Source organism: Globicephala melas, chromosome 17, assembly GCF_963455315.2.
Source record: "Globicephala melas chromosome 17, mGloMel1.2, whole genome shotgun sequence".
Taxonomy (NCBI): domain Eukaryota; kingdom Metazoa; phylum Chordata; class Mammalia; order Artiodactyla; family Delphinidae; genus Globicephala; species Globicephala melas.
The window spans coordinates 73,142,207-73,162,202 of NC_083330.1; the positions used below are offsets into that span (position 1 = coordinate 73,142,207).

Genomic DNA, 19,996 nt, shown 5'->3' on the forward strand with positions numbered 1-19,996 from the left:
GCTTGGGATTCTGGTAACTTCTCCCCCTCTTTGCTTCTTTGGATCTGGGGGATGGTAACTGGCTCTGTTTCTTCTAGCACGTAGATTCTGCGCTGTCCCTTATTGGTTTCCCTCCTGCACGTAGTTCCATCGTTGAGCCCTTGTGCGTCCAGCTTGCATGTGCCACACTTCCCTGCCAGGGCCCTGACCGCCACATAGCTTCATTATTTACACAGGGATATTTCAGGGCAGGTGAAACCCGTGCCATCTCGCGGCTGCGTTCTCCCTCTGCCTCAGGGTCTATGCTCTTCTATTACTTAGTCCATCATCTTTTCATCTTCAGAGTCTTAACACTGTTACAGTCTTAACTACGTGGTAGTTTAAACCACACATCTACGAAGACACCACTTTTAGAAGGTACGCTATTCACCTTGCTGTCATTACTGGAACCCATGCAGTTATTCATGGCTGAATTTTAGTGGTCAGGCAGGCTCTGTAGTGTGAATGGGTTGACTGAGCTGAAGGGATCAGTGATCAAGTGGACAGAGGAAACATGTTTCGATATTTTAAGTGCTGAAACAGAGCTAAAGCTTGGGCTTAAAAGGAAAAGTGGGAAAACCCAAGTCAAGGATGGAACCTCCAGTCTCAAGCCTCTGGGAGCCTTCTGCTTCTGCAGCTAGCTGTCTTAACTGCAAAATGCACATTTAAAAAAGCAAGACTTCCCGGGCGGGGGCGGTGGAGCTGGGGTGCGATGAGAGGATGATGCCAGGGAAGCTGTCACACTCGCTCAGCCTCCAACCCATGGATGAGCCCGTGGGCCCAAGCGCTCGTCCTGGGAGAGGTGGCACTGCTCCCTTTGACGCTAGGTCCCTTGTCACCAGAGCTCATTATCTGCTCAATGTGAGTCACCGAGTCCCGCTCGGCGGCCCCCCACACCCTTTACCTGGAGGAGGCTCTGCGAGCCTTCCTGGTGGGAGGACATGGAACAGGGAGGGCCCCAGGCATGAGCCTCCCGGGACCCAAGAAGAACTTGGGCTTTCTCTTTTCTCCTTTTTAGAGAAGCTTGTGGAACAAGGGAGGGGAGAGGAAGGGGCAGGAGAGTGGGAGGGAGAGAGCTTCGTGCAAGTACCTGGGCTTCTGCGTCATGGCTGGCAGAGGAGGGGGACCTGGGAGTGTCTCCCGGTTCACAGAGGCGAAAACCCAGCACTGTCTAGACTCCATTGACACTGTGTAGTTACAGCTGCAGCCCCACTCTCTGCTCCCTGTGCCTGGTCAGGTCCCGCTTGGCTGGTTTCCAATGTCCTCCAGCCTGTCGCCCCCTCATTCCTGTCCATTCTGCCTCGGGATCTTTCTCCAGCCCGTCTCCATCTGTCCGTCTGCATCAGCACTGCCTGGCTCAGGGCCACGTCCTCCCTCACTTAGACCGTGGCCACCTCTTGACTGCGCTCCTTAACTGCCGTGCCCTCTGGTCCCGTGAAAGCGCCGTGTCTGACATGCCCCTTAGCCCAGTGTCAGCTGCCCTCCCCACTCACACACCTGCCTAATGGAAGGTGGTTCTCACGTCTGTGTCCCTGGACCAGGAGTCCTGGGGGAGCCCTTGTCCCGTTCATCTCTCTGTATACCTAGCACCTGGCATAACATTCAACCAGAGCTGCTGAACTGGAGCAGTTGTGCCCCCCAGGGATGCTGAGCAAGGTCTGGAAACATTTTTGGTGTCAGAACTTGGGGTGTCACTGCCAGTTATTGGATAGAGGATGTGACTAAACATTCTGCAGTGCCAGGGACGGTGGCCCTGCCCACCTGCAGCAAAGGACTCTGCTCCACAGATGTCAATAGCGCCAAGCTTAAGAAGCCCTGCTTAAGCCCATGGTAGGTACTCAATGCTTGCTGAATGAATACATTATAGAAAAGGCTATGAGATACCGGGTGCTTACCAGCTGCCACATGCTATGCTGACTGCTTGCCCTGTCTTGTCTTGAATCTTCCCTTCGACCTACCAGGAGGGTGTGGGTGTACATTCCTTATGCCTCGGCACCCCTGCATCTAACATTATGCCTGACACCTAAAGGGGCTTAATAGACGTCTGTAGAAAGTGAAGCCCAGAGAGGTCATCTGACCTGAGTGTGGCCCAGCTGGACTCCGACACTGTCCATGTTCTTTCCATGACACTCTGCCGAGTAAGAACTGCCTACAATTTCCAATGGCTTTTACGCTTGCAGGTGGACTGGCCTTTGGAAACGTGGGCGAAGCGAGTTTTATCCGGCCCCTTTAGAGACGGGAAAGTTGAATTCTGGGATCCTCAGTGATGGCTCAAGCCTTCCAGGAAGTCAGTGGTGGGTCCCAAATCTCAGTCTTTTAAAAGAAATAACAGGTGGGTGGGTGAAGGCAGAGGGGTGGGGTCTGTTTCTTCTGACGCTGAGATGAACAGCATTTCCTCTGCCAGAGCCCCTTGACTAGCCTCTACAGTAACCATGTCAGGGTCTGTGGTTAACGTATGTGGGGCTATATCCAGTTAACTGGGGTTTTATTGCCATCTCTAGCCTCAAGAGGAAGGGGATATGAGGATATATGTATACATATAGCTGATTCACTCAGCTGTACAGCAGAAACTAACTTAACATTGTAAAGCATTTATACTCCAATAAAGATTTGAAAAAAAAAAAGTGAATTAGAAAGGCCCCTGAATTTGAGTCAGGACCTGGCTCTGTCAGTCTGGGTGGCCTTGGCTAAGTTCCTTGCACTTGCCTAATCTCATTTTCCTCTTTGGTTTAGTGCAGAGGAGGTAGTTTGGAGGCACAAAGGAGATAAGGTGTAGGAAAACTTGCATCCCATCTCGAGTTCTATTCCAACGCACAGGATCTGTACGAGGGGCTGATCTTTGCGCTTAAAAGTGACCCTTGGTCGTGCTAAGTGAAACAGGCGACTGGAGGGCAAATACCATGTGATTCCACTTATGTGAAGTATCTAGAAGAGTCAGATTCATAGGGACAGAAGGCAGAACCCTGGTTACCTGGGGCTGGGGGACGTGGGGATGGGGAGTTAGTGTTTAATGGGTACAAAGTGTCTATTAGGTGTGATGAAGATGTTCTGGAAATAGTGATGGTTGCACAATGTTGTGAATATACTTAATGCCACTGAATCGTACACTTAAACTGGTTAAAATGGTACATTTTTTGTTATTACAGTACCACAATAAAGAACAAATTAAGAATTGATTCTTGGTTTTTCAAAAGGCTTTGTGTTTGGTCTCATCAGAGTTCTTACTCCAACTTTTCATTTTCTGAATGAAAGCTGTCTAGGTGAAGGGAAACCAAATGACCAGCTCAAGGACCCATGCTAGGTGGAACCACGAGGAGCACAGGACCCAGACCACATGACTTCCAGCTTGCTGCATTCCTCTTTGTCCAGTCAAAGCCTCCTTAGCTGTGGGCAGGCTGCTGGTCGTCGGAGAAGCTGCCTGCAAAGATGCTGGGACATGCTTTTTATGAACCAGGAATCCAGGACAAAGGTAAGGAATATTCACAAAGACCAGAAACCAAGCAGATACAGGTGTTTGGGGCATCAAGGCCCTTGCTGCATGAAACAAGGGGCGTCTGTTTTGCTTTGTGTGGATGAATCTACACTGGGGTGTTTGGATCAGATGAGTGACGGCCGCACGAGCGGGTGCGGTAATCCCAGAACCCACATGTCTGTCCACCCCCGTGTTCTTTGGGCTCGGTGCCCAAGTGATTGTTGAGCAAATGCATAAATAAGCAAACACACTGAATGGAAGGAGCGGGGAGTCACATCCAGTGTTGAGTCTCAGATTTGCCCCTTACTACCTGAGACCTGGATTAGAGTCACTTACCCTTTCTGAGGCTCAGTTTCCTCACCTGTAAAATGGGATAATAATAGTGCTTAATTCATAGGCTGGTCTGGAGGAGTAAGTATCGAACGTGATCTATTTTTAATAGGCAATAATGATGTATTAAGCATGGATTTATACTCAAGTGTCTTCTCTGTTAAACATAGCGCCAAAAACAGACGTCTTCAAGGGGATGCCAGTATAATGGGGGTGATAAAATAGGTGGAGGATGATCCAAGACCGCATTTGAACGCTGCTGTCCAGGGTGGTGCAGAGAGCAGCCTCTGCCTTTGTGATTTCAGGGAAGTCGCTCCTCATTCTGTCTTCAGTTGTTCAGCAGGCGTGATGTTCGTCTCCTTGCTCAGCCAGCCCTTCAGAAGTGTTGCAATTTCCACAGGAGATAAAAATCTCCAAAAGGCTTTTGTGAGCAGCAAAGCACTGTGTGCGTGAGCTGTAGTCATGTCAGGTGCTGAGGGAGGGAGGAGTCAGGCCACGGACCGCTGCCTTTGTGCCTCTGGGGCTCCACATTCGCCATGCGAAATGGGGGCCCACTCCTCCGGGGGCCGGGGGCCCAGGTGAGCTTGTTCCTCGTAAGATGCTGTCCCCGGAATAGCAACGTTTCTGAACTTCTCAGCAGAAAGGCCTCGCAGGCTTGCAAGACAAGCCTATAATTATAATTTTTGATTTGGAAAGTAGCGTGCCTCAAGCTTGAAGTGGCGGGCAGTGTGGGTAGTCACGCCTTGGTTTCTTTTCCAGAAAGTCCTCAGCTAGGTACAACACACCTTTGATGAATGTACAGTAGAGTTTTTTCTTCGCTTGATTTTGAAGACCTCATTAATGCCTTCAGAATATGAATGGCTTCTGTTTCCAGCCCTGGAGCTTGAACCTGAAACTGAAACTTTTTAGGGTCTTTCTCACTCCACGTGATTTTCTTTACCAGCCGTCCGCAACTCTGGTCATATTAACACAGGCAAGGTGATAACAGCAGGGAGGGGAGCGGACTGACAGGGGGTGAGGGCCTACCATGCCTGTGGCGCTCTACAAACGTGATTTCTTAAACTCACAAGCACCCTGGAAGGTTGCCACTAATAACACTGGTTAAAGTCAGGCAGCCGTAACTCAGGGAAGTGAAGTACATTGATCAAGGTCACGAGGATGGTGACAGACTAGCCTGAGAGGTGGGGCGCGTCAGACACAGGCTCATGCACCCCTGCCACTGCACGATAGCCTCCCAGGCCTCCGCGGCTGGGCCGGGTGTGTGGGGTGGGAGTGAAGAGGACACATTATAAAGGGAGATGCTCTAAATGAATGAATGGCTGTCAACAGAGACAGAGGAGAAAAGCACCCCAGACAGCCTGGGTCCGGCTGCTTAAAATAGGCAAAGAAATTCTTCGGCTAATGCATAATCACCACAGGGATTAATGCAGCTCTGCTCCTCGGGGTTAATTTATACTCCATGAGCCCCTATTAGATGAGATTTCTAAAATGCATAAGAGCACGGGGCTCGTTAGGGACTTTCATAAAAGCCTGGTATGGGAGAAGACAGGGAGGCTGGTGCCGTGAAGCCAGCCCAGAATAACCTGGGTTGGGCTGCCTGTGGGGGCAGGTGCAGGAGTCGCTGCCGACTTGCAGGGCTCTGGTTGCCGGTGGAGTCGTCACTCTTCCTGGCCCCATTTAGCATCAAAGGAAAGCACAGGGCTGGAGAGCAGGGGAGCTGGGTTCTCCTCAATTCCCAGAAGAGTGGAGGCAGGAAGGACCTTGGAGGTCACCTGGGCCAATCCTCCTCTCCCACCCACTGCTGGATAGAAGGGGGCACTGAGGCCCAGAGAGAAGTAAGCTCCTGGTCGAGTGAGCTTCTGGATCCAGCCAAGCGCCCTGCAGTTCCGTCCAGCCTTCTCTGACAATGTCTACTGCTCCTGTCTTCATCCCTCAATCAGCCCTAAGTCCAAGTTCCTGCTCTGGGATAGAAGGTGTCACTCATTGGTTTGTTCATTCTCCCATTCATTCAGTTGTTGAACAAACCTACTGCCCACCTCCTGACCAGGTGCTGTATTCTGCTCTGGGAAAGGCAGTCAGGCATCACCCTGCCTGCTCCCTCAGAGAACTTGGTCTGGTGTGCAAGGTGCAGTTATAACAATGGTTTCTTTTTCTTTTCTTCTTTTTTTTAAGAAAATTAATTATTTATTTATTTGGCTGCGCTGGGTCTCAGTTGCGGCATGCAGCATTTTTAGTTGTGGCATGTGGGGTCCAGTGAACCTTTAGTTGCGGCATGTGGGGTCCAGTCCTCTGACCAAGGATCGAACCTGGGCCCCTGGCATTGGGAACGTGGAGCCTTAGCCACTGGACCACCAGGGAAGTCCCATAGCAGTGACTTCTGAGTTTTCTTCTAGCTCTGCTGTTCCATGAATCGGTGCTGAATAATTAGAGAATCTCCTGAGTAGTTTGGCTTCTCCAGTCTCTGTCTGTCAGTCCAGGAAACATGCACTGTCAGATTAACCTTCTGGAAAACAGCTCCGGGCACTCGACATCCTCAGTGACTCCCTGTTGCCTCGACAGACTCCAAGCTCTGAATCCCCTTTAGATCGTGTACCCCTCACATCTGGTCAATACAGAGTCCCTGGCTGGTTCTGGAGCACACGCCATCTGCTATCCTTCCTTCAATAGTAGGACACCTGGGTTCTTGTTGGTCCACCTGGCAGGCCTTCCTTCCCCACGTCCACCTATGGGAATCACACTCTTTAAGGCTCACATGTCATGGCAGCTCTTCCAAGAAGACCTTTCCGAACATTTTCAAGACAGACCATCCCTTACATCTCTGAACTCTTCTTAAAACTTAACTCTTTTTTTTTTTTTTTTCTTGCGGTACGCGGGCCTCTCACCGTTGTGGCCTCTCCCGTTGTGGAGCACAGGCTCCGGACGCGCAGGCTCAGTGGCCATGGCTCACGGGCCCAGCCGCTCCGCAGCATGTGGGATCCTCCTGGACCAGGGCACGAACCCGCGTCCCCCGCATCGGCAGGCGGACTCTCAACCACTGCGCCACCAGGGAAGCCCTAACTCTTAACTCTTGGTTGTATAATTTCTAGAATCTTTAGCTCACACTTAAGCCCTGTGTACCTCAGTTTCCTCATCTGTAAAATGGGAAAATGGTAATACCCATCTTACTCGTTGTGAAGACTGAATACATAGGTATGTGAACTGGAGCAAATCGACTAGGTCAATCAATGTTATTTGTTGTAATGATTGTGTCCATTATTGTTACGGCACTTTTGGACATAGAGTCATACCCATTTATTTTTACACTTTACAGCACCTGTAGGCCGTTTCTTCCATGTAAGTGATAACTGACACCTGATTGTTCAATGAACAGTATTATTTAAGATATTCAACCCTTTGTTCATTGAACAGAGGTGTCCTGGTTGCCTGCGAGGCCCTGGGTGTTGAGAACACAGGGGAAGGAGGCAGGGGCCTGCCCTCCAGCAGCTCATGGTCTGGAGGGGGACAAACACACAGCACAAAGCAGGCTGCCCTGGGGCAAGGGTCACAGAAGGGATAGGTGCTCAGGGTCCTGCAAGTCTAAGTGGGGGGTTCATTGTGCTCAGGAACAATAAAAGTAATGGCTCACCCCGTGGGAACTTAAATGGCCTTTTTCTTGTTACCTAAACTTTGGCTGAGCCTCCAAAGTTGAGAACAAATAATATTAAGTGGCCACAGATTCTGAACAATGAAGAGAGAGAATCTATGAAGAACTGCCAAGGTGCGGCCCCTAAATCAGTCTAAAGGCCCTGGCCCTTCACTCCCAGGGAGGGTAGAAAAGAATTGCAGGGAGGTTGATGGAAGGGACGGAGGTGGGATTCTCTGCAGTGCTGGGGCGTCCTGTGCCCTTCTGATGGGGTCGGCAGGGCAGGTGAGGGGGCCCCGGGCTTCCCTAGTACCATTTAAAGAGCTCGGCCTTGGGCATTTCAGGGTGCAGGAGTGGCCCAGGGGAGTGGAATGAGAGCCATGTGGATAACGCAGGGCAGGAAGCCAGCCACGAGTGTCTGGCCGTGGGCCCAGGTGTGTCCTGGGATGGTCAGCTGGAGGCGGGGGCTAAGGGGACATCATAAGCCACAAGCCAGAGGTGACATCAGTCAAGTTAGGGGACTGCGGCCAGAGGTCCGCAGTGGACATGTTTCTCCCGAAAGAGCTCCACGAGGAAAAGGGTGAGTATTTAGACACCTGCCATATCCTGCCATCATCCTCTCATTAGTGGGAAAGTTTCTGCTCCTTCTGTCCTCACAGGGGTCCCTCTCTTCCCACTCAGCCCTGGAGGAGTCAGAGGCAGCCTAGAGGGAGGAGGAAAGAGGAATGATACTGACGAGCACCGCCCTTCCCCTGAATGGGGGTCTCAGCCTAGGGCAGGCAGATGTGGGGGAAGAGATGTTTAAACAGGGTGAGGCTCTGAGGCTTTGGTATTAGTGGATAGGACAGTTTAATAACTGCACTTAAGAGTTGTCTGGAAAGTCAGAGTGCTTCCCCATGTAGTAGTCGAGTACACAGAAGCTCAGAAAGGTCAAGTAAATTGCCCAAACATGGAAATGAGGGGCTGGGTCCTGAAGCAGGAACAAATTCTAAATTCAAATTTGTGATTAGAGGCAGGACCACAGAGCGCCCAGGGAAAAGCCAGCCCCTCTTCCAGGCTCGGAATAGAACCTTGTTTTGACATAGGGCATCAGAGCAGAGAGTGATTTTTTTTTTTCTTCAAGATTTTTGTTGTTGTTGTTGATGTGGACCATTTTTAAATTCTTTATTGAATTTGTTACAATATTGCTTCTGTTTTGTGTTTTGGTTTTTTGGCCCAGAGGCACGTGGGATCCTAGCTGCCCGGCCAGGGAATTAACCCGCATCCCCTGCATTAGAGGGCGAAGTCTCAACCCGTGGACTGTCAGGGAAGTCCCACGGAGAGTGAGTCTAGGGTGCTGAGCGGCTGACCTCTGGCCAGATACTGTCCACTGCTGCCTGGAGCAAACGGAGAAGGGAGGGGTCGGGCTGAGAGTGGGCGCACAGGGGCGTCCCCTGGAGTGGGGTGGGTGCAGCTGCGCAGCTGTCTCTAGCTGTGGCCATGCAGGTCCCTGGCCTGGTTTCCAGGAGGGAGGCTGCAATTACCACTTTTGGGGAAATCGATCTACACAGCTCTTGATCAGCCAGCGTCACTTCCGTCAGAGCTGAGGGCAAAGCTAGGTGGGAAGAGGGAACCTAGAAGTCACTGGTGTCCCTGGGAAAGGGTAGGTCTCCTGGCTGGGCTGTGACTCAGGCTGCTTCCCGCGGTTGTGTGGACAACACCAGCTCCAGGGAAGCAAAAGCAGAGTGTCGGGGAGGCCCTGGGCGGGTGTGGAGTCAGTCCTCCCTTAGCCGTGCTGGAGACCCGATCCATCTCCAGGGCTGGGTGACAGAGACGAGCTGGCATTTGAGGGGTCCTCAGGTGGTCCGGCACCCGGTTTGTCTCCCATCACTCCAGGAGGCCAAGGTTTACCACTCCCTTTTGGTAGAAGAGAATAAGGAACCTTCAGAAGGGTGAGAAACACATGCAAGATGACAGGGCTCGTTGGTGACAGCCTGGAAGGGAACTGTCACCTGGCTCTCTAAAGCCAGTGTCTCACCAGGGTGAGGAACAATGGCCGTGTGTCGCCTTTTGACTCAGCTGCTCCATCATCAGTGGCGTCAGAGGCAGGGCTGCCTTAGCGGCAGATCAGAGAGAGGTGAGGCGTTCCCTGCAGACCAGACCAGCGCCTGGGTGCTCTCCCCACCGCCTTTGCCCACCGTGCCAGGCCTTGGGGACACGAGGTAGACTAAGACGCGCTAGGCCTTTGCACACACTGTACGCTTGGCCTGGGGCAGCGTTGTCCCCTCCTCCCCAGGCCCTCCCCTTCCCCGTGGCCAATTCTATTGGGCTGGCCAAGAAGTTCGTTCGGGTTTTTGCCCATCATCATACAGAAAACCCGAACGAACTTTTTGGCCAACCAATACAAGGTTCAGCTTGGCTGTCGCCCTCTCTGGAAACCACTCTGACCACAATTTCCTGCCTTTTGCCCCTGTTGCACGTAGAGTTAGTGACCTAGGGGACCCACTGTCTTAACACTTACTGCACTCCTTTGTAATTGCCTATTTGCTGATCTGCCTCTCCTACTAGACCACATACTCTGGGGACTGTCTTTCATGTCTGTAGCACGATGCTACAGCACGTCCACCCTGTGTCCCACGTTTAGCTCATGGTGACAGTGATGGAAACTCCTTGTTTGTGCTTATTCTAATGTGCGAGGTTAAGTAACCTAAGGCCGCACAGCTAGGAAGAGGCCAGGCTGAGATGGGAGAGTCTCTGGCTGATCTTCATTTATCTGCAGAGTGAGGATGACAATCCTTTTGCCCCTGAAGATTAAAACAAATGTGGAAACAGAAGTGACAATGACTTGGAATGGCAGAGCGAGATGGACTCAGATTTGAATGTGCTTTGGAGGAAGAGACCTGGACCCCTTGGCCTCTGAGGTCTGCAGGGTCCCTGCCCAGAGGAGGGGAGGCAGCGGCTCCTCCCCAGATGCCTTTCCTCTTCAGGGCAGTGAGCCTGGGAGTGGGGAGGGTTCCAGGGAGCAATTTCCAGGGATTTTCTAGCACTTCACTGAAGGGCTTTTAGACAAAGCAGCGGCTGTCACCACTGCTAACTGTTGGGTGCCGGAGAGCCCAAGTGTCAGAGGCTGTGAGAGCGGAGATGGAAGGAGAAATGCCGGAGAAGGGTGCCGCCGAGAGCCGGTCATCTTGGCAGCAGTGAAGCACGCACGGGCTGCGTTTCCAGGGGCCGGAAAATGAGGCTCCAGAGAGAACGGGCGGGGTGGGGTGAGGAGAGAAGCAGCCCAGCTTGAGGGAATGGCAGCCTCAACACACATGTGTTGTAAGCTGAGCATAGGGTATATGAGGGAAGAGATGTGAGTGCAGCCCCTGATGCGCCCTCGGATGACGGGGTAGACAGAAATAAACAGAAGATAAAGAGTAATAAGGAGGGGGAACACAGGGCCTATGGAAACCCAGAGGAAGTGCAATTAAAACAGAGGCATGGGGCTTCCCTGGTGGCGCAGTGGTTGGGAGTCCGCCTGCCGATGCGGGGGACTCGGGTTTGTGCCTCGGTCCGGGAAGATCCCACATGCTGCGGAGTGGCTGGGCCCGTGAGCCATGGCCACTGAGCCTGCGCGTCCGGAGCCTGTGCTCCACAACGGGAGAGGCCACAACAGTGAGAGGCCCGCGTACCGCAAAAAAACAAAACAACAGAGGCATGCAAATTGTTCTCAGCCCAGGCTGCATAGTAAAATCACCTGGGGAGATTTTTAAAAATATGTTGTCCAGGTCCCATCCTAGATCAATTCAGTATCCCTGGTGGTGCGACCCAAGGGTCAGTATTGTTTTTTTGTTTTTTAAAGCTCCCCAGGAGATTTTGGTTTGCAGCCAAGCTTGAGAACAATATTGGGCCGAGAGATCTGGGGATGATTCTTAGAGAAGGTAGAGCTTGAGTGGGTCTTGGGCAGGAGTTGGATGAAGAAGGTGGAGGAAGGGATCTCTGGGGGGGAAGGGTAAGGCGGGCGGAGGCCAGAGGAGACAAAGCAGGACCCAGCAAAGGAGACGAGAGAAGATTCCACAGTGAGGGCTGACTGGGAGGCTGTGATTGCATCTAGGAAAGCCGCCCGTGCTCAGCCCAAGGGCTGAAAGCTTCTTGGAATCTATGGGGCAGCGCTGAAACATTTTAGGCTAAGGATGATATTATCAGGAAAGAAACTGGTGGGTAAAAACTCCCTCCCCTGTCCTTCAGAGGGATGGTTCTGGAAGGAGTTCTGAACCCATCCAATCAAGCTCCCAACTGCCACAGCAACAACTTTGAAAGCCAATACTGGCTTTTCCCCCATCTTTATCTCATTCTCCCTGATGCCGGCCTCACTCTTCCTTTCCAGACTCATCTCCTATACAAACTGCCTGCAGCTGAGACTTGGTTTCAGGCTGCTTTGGGGGAACCACACTAAGACAAGCCCCAGGCAACACCCAGACCTCAAAGAGCTCACTGTCTGCTGGTGGGGTCAGATGAGTGTAGAGATCAGCTCAATACATGAGACACATCTAGTGATGGGCGAAGCACAGGGTGCTTTGGGAAAATAAAGGATGGGCGTCACGACCTATTCTGGGGCGATATTGAAGGCTTGCCAGAGGAAGTGGTATTCAAGGTGAGAACTGAAAATCAGGAAGATATTGGCCTGGTAAAGACCGCGTGTGTGGGTGTAGGGCCAGACAGAGGGTGTGAGGATGAAAGTCAGTGTAGGCAGAGAGCAGGGGCCACTCTAAAGCTGTCTGGAGATGGTGTGACACTGCCTAGGAATTGCACAGAGTTACTCAGGCCTGGAGTGTAGAGTGAGAGGGTCCAAGTGGCCCGAGATGGGACTGTCACTGCAGAGGCTGAGGCCATGGTTTAGGTCATTAGGCCACTGTATCCTGAATGTTGTATGAAGCCACCGAGGGTTATCTATCATGGATAGGAGCTGAAGTATGTGAGTTTCAGGTGCCTAGCACAGGGCTTGGCCCAGAAATTGCCTGCTAATATAACAGTTATTTATCATTATTCATCTTGAGGGTCATTCCTCCTATTCTCTTTACCTACCATCCCTCTTCCTCCTTAACAATTTTGCCTTCACCCTCAATCTGTTCTTTCTGCTGTCTGGAAATATCCAATTGCCTCCAATTAAACAAAGAAAAAAAAAATCAACTCACCCAAAGAGGGAGAGTCTGTAGATTCTGTTGCCTGGTTCCTGGCTCCTTCAAAGGCAGGTAGGGATTGGAGGAGAGAAAGAAGGTCTCTTTCCCGACAGGTGGGTGACATTTTATGGGGAATAATAGGAGGATTTCTGTCAAGCAGTCATGATGGGTCCTAACAGTGTTTGGGTGTTTATATATGGGTGAGTATATGTTACAGTGGAGCCCCTAGGCGCACAGCATTTCTAGCTGGGCATGGTCGGGGAGGGGTTTCTGGGGTGGGAGACTTTGACCTTTTAAATACTCCTCTGGCATCTCTGGGTCCCCAGCCCTGGCACAGCGTCTGCCCTGGAGTGAGGACACCACTTCCTTCCATGTTAACTGGCAAGAAAGGGAAGCGGCACATGTATTTATTGATGGCCTACCACGGTCCAAGGACTTTTGTTACCATGAGAATAAAGATGATGTGAATATCATCATCCCCAGTGAGCAGATGAGAACGTTGAGGACCAGAGTGGAAGGTTGAATACGCTGGTCAAGGTTACACGATTTGCCGGTCATCAGGACAGGATTTGCACCCACCTGGCCTGAGACCACAACCTGTGATTCCCCTCTCAATATCCCTGCCTCCCTCTCCACAAGGGTCAAATTAGATCATGCCCTGCCACTTCTCCATCCTGTCTTAAAATTAAAATCGGACCCCTATGCTTATTTTAGATTTTCTCCCCTCTCACCTGCTCCCAGCCTCCACCCCTATCAGCAGACAAAGGTACAAAGAAGCTCTGTGAAGCTCACTCTACAGCTGTCTCCATCCATGGATCCCAAGTAGCCCCAGATGCCAAAACTGAAACCACACCATGACTTAGTGAGCTTTACACCCTTCACATTTGCTGTGTTTATGAATATCAACAAAGTTTGAATTTATTTTCAGAGAAGGGGAGGAAAAGGAATCCCTTGTGGTCTTTATGACAACATTTAAAATAATCAAGTACCCAAATAACCATTAAAATCACATGGTAGTTAAGAGCATGAGGTCTGGAGCCGGATTGCTTGGGCTAGAATACTTTCACCTCCTCTTGCTATCTGTGTGACCTTGGACAAGTTTCTGAACTGCTCTGTGCCTCAGTTTGCTTACCTGTTAAATGGGGATAATAATGGCGTCTGCCTCCTAAGAATTAAATAACAGTATAAAGCACTAAGAACAGAGCCTGGAAGAGTTAAGCACTAAATATATATTAACTTATTTTTTCCTCCTCCTCTTCCTCTTCCTCCATCATCATGATGATCATCATCATCTTACAGCCCATCTCCCTACTCCCTAGACAGAGGCATCCTGTTGGAAAGATGCCCTTGCTTCAAGCTCCCAGCACTGCCTGGGCTTACGTTTCCAGGCTCTTTTCACACTGAACTACAGTTGTCTGCCTAATGATTGCCTCCTCTTCTGAAAAGTGTATTCCTTGAGGGCAGAGCTATTGTTTAAATTGGAGCTTCTTTTCCTGGGTCCATGGAATTCAGGGCTTCCATTAAGTTGAATAGGAGAAATTCATCTTTATTTCACTAACTTCCATGTCAGTGGTTCTCAAATGTGCAGAATGACCTGGAGGGCTTCCTTAAACACAGACTGATGGCCCTCCACTAGGGCAAACAGCCATCCTGGTTTGTCTGGGAGTAAGGGGTTCCTAGGATGTGGGATTCTCAGTGCTAAAATTAGGGGCCTCCTCAGCAAATTGGGATGAGCCAGTCACTGTAGCCCCAATCCCAGAGTCTCTTGATTCAGTAGAGCTGAGGAGATAATTTGCATATCAGATGGTTCCTACATGATGCCTGTGTTGCTGGGACCACACTCTGAGAACCAGTGATCTGCCTGAAAAGTCGTTCATTGCTACTACGTGGCAACATAGTAGCAATGTAATACCAAACTACAGTATTATTTGCAATACCTGGGACTTACTACCAACAGAAATGATATATATTTTCCTATTACATTATGGATATCTCAAAATATCATTTACACTCACTACCTTGAAATCAGAGTTGTTATGAGACAGCTGATCAATCTCATTATTTAACGTGTTAATTATGATGTGCATAAATTATTATACTACCACTTTCATTTTTAATATTTTGATAACTACATTTTGATGTAATTGGTTTCCTTTGTAATCTTAAATTTTTTCTTTAAAAAATACTGTTCTGGGGCTTCCCTGGTGGCACAGCGGTTGAGAGTCCGCCTGCTGATGCAGGGGACACAGTTTCGTGCCCTGGTCTGGGAAGATCCCACATGCCACGGAGCGGCTGGGCCCGTGAGCCATGGCCGCTGAGTCTGCCCGTCCGGATCCTGTGCTCCGCAATGGGAGAGACCGTGGCAGTGAGAGGCCTGCGTACCACAAAAAAAAAAAAAAAAATTGTTCTGAAGATGTATGGACACAAAGCAGGGAATGCAGGGCGGGGGGTGGTGGTGGTGGTGGGATGAATTGGGAGATTGGGGTTGACATATATACACTAATAGGTATAAAATAGATAACTAGTAAAAAAATTAAACTTAAAAAAAATATTGTTCTGAGAAGCTGTCATTGGTTTCTGTAGACTGCCAAAGGAGGTGATGGAAGAAAAAGTATGAGAATCCCTGCCCAGCACCATCTCTGTGCCCTGGCGCCAGGCACAGGGACTAACGTGGAGCAAGAACTCAATGAGATGCTGTCTGGAGAACTAGTCTCCTTATTAACCCACAAAATGATTATTGAGTGTCTAACAGCTGTGAGGAACACCGTAGTGAATAAATGGACCTATTCCCTGCTCTTCAAGGGCTTACAACCCACCGCAGGACATCTATAGACAAGCAGTCAGGTGACACAATGTCCAGAGGCCACAGAGACCCAGCATCCCATGTAAAGATTTCTCTAACTTCAAGTTTCTCTCTTTCTCCACGTTCACACCCTCATTCCACCTTCCATGCCGCTGCCAGCACAATCTTTCTGAGACTCACGTCTGGTCTTGTCACTTTCAAACTTAACACTATCTAATGGCTCTCTGAGTTCAGAGGAGAAACTCATACTCTACAGTAGGGTGTACTTGGCCTCCCCGTCCATCTCCTACCCTCACCCTTATCCCAGCCAGAGCTTCTGGTGGTTCCAGACATCAGGCCATCTCACACCTCCATGCCTTTGCTTAGGCAGTACTCTCTGCTAGAAGTGCTGTCACGATTTTTTACCTTATTTTAAGTGGCTGATACCTACCTTTCTTTCAAGACTCAGTGCAAGTTATATTTCTTTATGAAAAATTTCATTTTCTGACACTTCTTCCTGCTGCCCTGGAACTGACCCCTCCCATGGTGGTACTCCCGTGGGGTCTTCTGAGTCCGCGTGGCCCAGCCACTCTCCATGGTATAAACCATTCTTCACATCTGGCTCCCCCACTAGAGTGGCGCAGTGCCCTTTCCCAGCTGGATGGTCGTGAGGTGGAATTTATCAATGTATTGCCTGACACCCAGAGGTGCTCACCAAGTGTTACTGTAATAATGACTATATCAGTTATCTCTCTACCCTTTCCCCACAGGGGAAATCAATTTCAGTGAGCAATCAGTCTTTTCTTTTTTTAAATAAATTTATTTATTTATTTTTAGTTTCATTGGGTCTTCGTTGCTGCGCACAGGCTTTCTCTAGTTGCGGCCTCCCGCTCTTTGTTGCGGTGCATGTGTTTCTCATCACAGTGGCTTCTCGTTGTGGAGCACGGGCTCTAGGCGCGCGGGCTTCAGTAGTTGTGGTGCGCAGGCTCAGTAGTTGTGGCTCGGGGGCTCTAGAGTGCAGGCTCAGTAGCTGTGGCTCACGGGCTTAGTTGCTCCGCGGCATGTGGGATCTTCCTGGACCAGGGCTCGAACCCGTGTCCCCCGCATTGGCAGGCGGATTCCCAACCACCGCGCCACCAGAGCAGTGCTGAGCAATCAGTGTTAACACCCATTTTACCGTGACCTTTGCGCAATCCCGAACATCGATGACACCTCCTCTTTGCTTGTCAGAAGTTTCTTCTCAAGCCGGCTTTCGGGGGACTCCATGATCTGCCAGCATCCTCTCTAATTACCCTGCTTTCCCCCACTCCTCTGCTCAGGGCAAGAGAGGCTGCCTCCCCTTTTTCCCAGGGGCACCATGTTCCTTCTTAACTCTGCTTCCATCACCACTGACATACGTTCCCCGCGCCCATCCCTGGCTAATCCGAGCCACAGAATCCCCTCCCGTTGAAGTGGGCTCCCACTGGCTGATTTAGGGGCTTGATGATGCCATCAAAGACCCAGGTGTTCACCACTTCTCCACCACTGTCCCTGGTTCTGACTCCATCCTTGCATCAGGACCTGGATGGCTACCGAAGTTTCAGGTGCTGCATTTGGACGAGATACTTTGTAGAGGACGAAGGTTGTTCCTGTGGCTCTCCTCATTGAGGAGTGAAGATCCCCTTTTTTCTCAATGACCAGAACTGGGTCCTGTGCTCATCCCTTCACCAATCACTGGCAAGGGGGACGGCTCAGGCCGGCTCTGCTGGAAGGTCAGGCAGAAGAGAACTAGCAACACGAGCATCTACTTAGAAATTCAGATTCTCAGGCTCCAGCTGGGACCTATGTAATCGGAACCTCTGGGATCAGGCCCCTCCCAAATCTGCATGGTTGTTAGCGAAACAGGTGACTCTGATGTTAATTTGAGAAGAACCTGCTCGCAGTGACCTCCTGGGATGGAAATTTCATTGTGGTGTGAGCTATAGTTTAACTATCTTAACAGCTTTACGTTGCATCACTCTCAATACCAAGCCTCCAGAACTTGCCATTCTCTTCCATGCCATCCAGACGTAGCCTGGGTTGTGTTCCCTCCAGAACGTTCCTTGACTGTTGGACACATTTCCACCCATCTTTTAATACACATTGTGTCACCCCTTCCATAGGTGGGCCTTTCCTCTGTGCCCCACACACCCCTTCTCACCCCCATCCCTTTGGACATTCCCCTTTCCTCACTATATCCCTATATAGATCTGTTTCTTCCTTCATGCTCCTGGAGAACACGTCCTTCTTAAGTTTGTAGCCTGAGCACAGAGTGGATGCCCCATACATGCACGTGGAATAAACAAGATGAGTCTAGTTCTTGCTTTGGAGCCTAGGGAGGTGGGTGATGAGTGCTTTATCTAACCTCTTCACTTCTGATGAAGATTCTTCTGTACTCACTGCACACTGTACTGGAAAGACCACGGGCTTGGGGATCAGACTGGCCCATGTTTGAATCCTGCTCTGCCCTTACTAGCTCTGTAGCCTTGACTGATTCACTTAGCTTCCCTGAGCCTCAGTTTCCTCAGCTGTAAAGTGGGGCTGGTAATGTTTACCTCCTAGGACTCCTAGGATTGAATGAGAAGCTGGTGATGACAACCCTAGCATGTAGAAGGCAGTCAACCACCAGTAGCTGTTACTTCCCTGCCTGGCGGCAGCCCTTTCCACAACTGAAGCTCACCCCATTTCAGCTCTCTTGATCCAAGCGGTGATTTTGGGAACTGATGTTGGAAAATATTATGTCACTTGCATTTCACAGCCCTCAGCTGACCGTGAGCATGTGCGTCTACTTTGAATGGTAAGCAGCATCTGAAAGAATTTGTCTCAAAGGCTGTGTGTGTCTGTGTGTGTGTGTGTGTGTGTGTGTGTGTGTGTGTGTGTGAGAGAGGGGGGGGTAGGTGGGGAAAGGAGAGAGAGAGAGAGAAGAGGATGGGAGGGAGAAACAGAGATAGAAAGAGAAAATGACGGCCCTCCTTTTGCTAGTCTGAACAAAATAGTGTTGAATATTGTAAATTCTACACAGTTTTTGTTCTTTGCTGGGAAATAAGTCCAAGTCCTTCCTCAAGGGCAGCATATTGGACAAGGGTCCTTGATGCTGGTAAGTGGTCAGCTGTGTTCCCCAGTTTTGAGCTCACTGTTCCCGAGGGAGCTGACTGCTGGCTTGGTATAGTCCTGGAACTGAGCGATTTATCCTTATGGCCATTGAGGGTCTTAGTGGAGAATCACTCGTTAGGAGTCCCAGCTGCCCTAGTCTCCCCTCCTGGGAGGCCTGGACTAAGAGTGGGTGGGATAGGATGGTGGTGAGAGCCTCAGCCCAGGAATCTGGAGATCCTGGAGCCCAGAGCTGGTGTCTGTTCGCTTTCTGTCAGTGTGAGCTTGAGTGAGCATCTCAGCCTGCTGGGCTCTGACCCCTTATAAGTACAAATCATCGTAACCTTGTGACCAATGCTTTGAAGTGGTTGTGCGGGTGAAATGCACAAAATCTGTGACGACATTTTGAAAAACTAAAGCACTTGGAAAATACTGATAAAATAGTCGCGGCAATAATAGCGACAATACCAGCAGCGATACTGTTACTAGTTATGCCAGGCTAACTCTGGCCAGCTTTGTTCAGACTCACACTCTCAGTCAGTGTCTGGGCTTCGCTGCTTCCTGAGCCCTTTGAATTTCACCTTTTGGCATCAGACCTTCCTATTACATGTTCATAGACATCCTTGCTTTTCATGAAACACATTTTTCTTGAAGTCCTGTAAATGGTTCTGGGTTCACAATTGTGGACAAGGTACACGGAGAGGGTGGATAAGGGAGCTTTGCAAGATTCTGAAGTTGAGGATTCATTTCCTCATTTTATAGATGAGAAAAATGAGGATCTGAAAACTGAGTAACTTTCCCGGCCGGAAGGGCAGAGTCTGGCTGGAGCAGCTCCGGCTTCAGGTCCAGTGCAGTTTATCACTCACCCACTGCCCCACTGCTTCTCCAAAATCCTCCCAAAGATCTCCTTCTTTTCTCCCAATGCCTAGGTGTTGAACTAAAAGGGAGTTGGGAGAAAAAGGAAATGAGCGAGACGACATTTTTAGAGGCAAGGTGGTTTTCCAAAAAAAAAAAAAAAGAGCTTTTTATCCCCCCTCCATTTGCAGGTGAAGTAAAGCGAGAAAAAGGATACATGGGGAAATGATGGAGGTGGGGTATGGGACCGCTCACTTTTGTCTCCAGATAAGAATATCTTCCGACTTTTTCCTTTCTTCAGATGTCTGTGCACTAGCAGAAAATGATCTGTTTTTTTTTTTTTAAACCATGTAAAGGAAAAATGAAAAAACTTTTAGCTTCAAACCAGAGCTATGAACTGCTTGTGTTCACATGCGGTCAGGAAACAGGATTGTCTCTAGAAATCAACTTCAGGACCCTCAGTATCAGGAAATGGGCACTTAGTCAGGTTGATCTTTCTTGTTTATGAAAGTTCTTGCACTGTTGTAGAAAACTAGTGAGTTCATTAATTCATAACACCGATTTTTATTAATTGCCTGGGTCTGAGATGCTCTGAACTTAAATTTTCCCCTTAGATCCTGGCACAGGTCTGGACCCATTGCGCAGGGTTTAGTGCATTGTAAATGGTC

General features: G+C 49.9%; 1 long non-coding RNA gene across 1 annotated transcript in view; it reads left to right on the top strand.

The window, feature by feature from the left end:
- The window catches only part of LOC115863263 (uncharacterized), a 444,238-nt gene that overhangs the window by 169,604 nt on the left and 254,638 nt on the right, over positions 1-19,996 (top strand). The window contains exon 5 of the long non-coding RNA XR_009559441.1: positions 3,271-3,487. This is a non-coding gene — a long non-coding RNA (uncharacterized lncRNA). The remainder of the gene's footprint in view (positions 1-3,270; positions 3,488-19,996) is intronic.